The sequence below is a fragment of the Chinchilla lanigera genome, unplaced genomic scaffold (assembly GCF_000276665.1).
Source record: "Chinchilla lanigera isolate Chin_1 unplaced genomic scaffold, ChiLan1.0 scaffold00162, whole genome shotgun sequence".
Lineage (NCBI taxonomy): Eukaryota > Metazoa > Chordata > Mammalia > Rodentia > Chinchillidae > Chinchilla > Chinchilla lanigera.
The window spans coordinates 1,057,272-1,058,380 of record NW_004955563.1 but is presented as its reverse complement, the minus strand read 5'-3'; the positions used below and the strand labels follow the sequence as shown (position 1 = coordinate 1,058,380).

The 1,109-nt window shown below is 44.8% G+C and overlaps 1 protein-coding gene across 1 annotated transcript in view; it reads right to left on the bottom strand.

The window, feature by feature from the left end:
- Positions 1–1,109, bottom strand: part of Kank3 (KN motif and ankyrin repeat domains 3) — a gene marked incomplete at its 5' end in the record, with an annotated part of 17,308 nt that overhangs the window by 15,011 nt on the left and 1,188 nt on the right.

The following is a 1,109-nucleotide window of genomic DNA, read 5'->3' as shown; positions in this document are numbered from 1 at the left end:
AAAAAATTAAAATTATGTTTCACCCAGCATGGTGGGGCACGCCCATTCTCTCAGCACTGGGGAAGCTGAGGCAAGAGGATCGCCGTGAGTTCAAGACCAGCCTCAACCACACAGCGAGACCCGGTCTCAAAAAATCAATCAATCATCGATAATACAAAAGAAACTTCTTGGGTTTGTTTTCCTATTAATGTCCCACCTGCTGTGTGCCAGGCACTGCACAGGAGCTACCGTGAGGGGGCACAATGTCTGCCACCTTGGCTAAGCTTTATGTTTGGTTGGTTTCAGATTTTGGGATTTTGTTGTTGTAATTTGAGATGGGGGTCTTGCTCCGTGGTCCAGGCAGGCCTTGAACTCCTGCCCCTCCAGGCTCAGCCTCCCAAGGGCGGGAGTTACCCAGCGTGTGTGAGCAGGCTCATCTCTGATCCTCCTCTCACAAAAGTCCTGGGCTAAATTCATTGGCTGATTAAACTGGAGAGTTCTGTCAAGTTTCTGTATTTTTATTGCAAGATCTGTAGAACACATGCTTGGTATGTGTGAGGCTGTTGGTCCAATTCCCAGCACACACACACAAAAAGACTGCCAAGTAAAATATTTGTGTATACACACATGCACACTCACTCAATTAAAATAAATGACAGTTTAACAGGTTGTTCTAAGAGGGAGTTCTCAATCAGAGGTGATTTTGGCCCTAAGGGACATTTGGCAATACTTAGAGGTCTTCTTTTTGTTTTGCTTTGTTTTCTTTTATTTTCTTTCTTTTTTCTTTTTATTTTTTAGCTTTTGGAGACAGGTTCTAGCAATATAGCTTAGGCTGGGCTTGAATTCACTACAGAGGTTTCTCCTGCCTCAGTCTCCCAAATTTTGGGATTCAAAGGGATGTGTCAACACGCTGTCCTTTTTTTCTTTTTCTTTTTTAATTTTGGGAAGGAACCCAGGGCCTCATGTAAGCCTCTGCCACTGAGCCACACCCAGTTCTAGTGGCTTTTTTTCCCTCTTTTTTTTTTTTTGGTCTCTTTAAGAGAGTCTCAACAGGCATGGCAGTGCACGCCTGTAATCCCAGCACTCGGGAGGCTGAGGCAGGAGGATTGTTGTGAGTTCAAGGCCAGCCT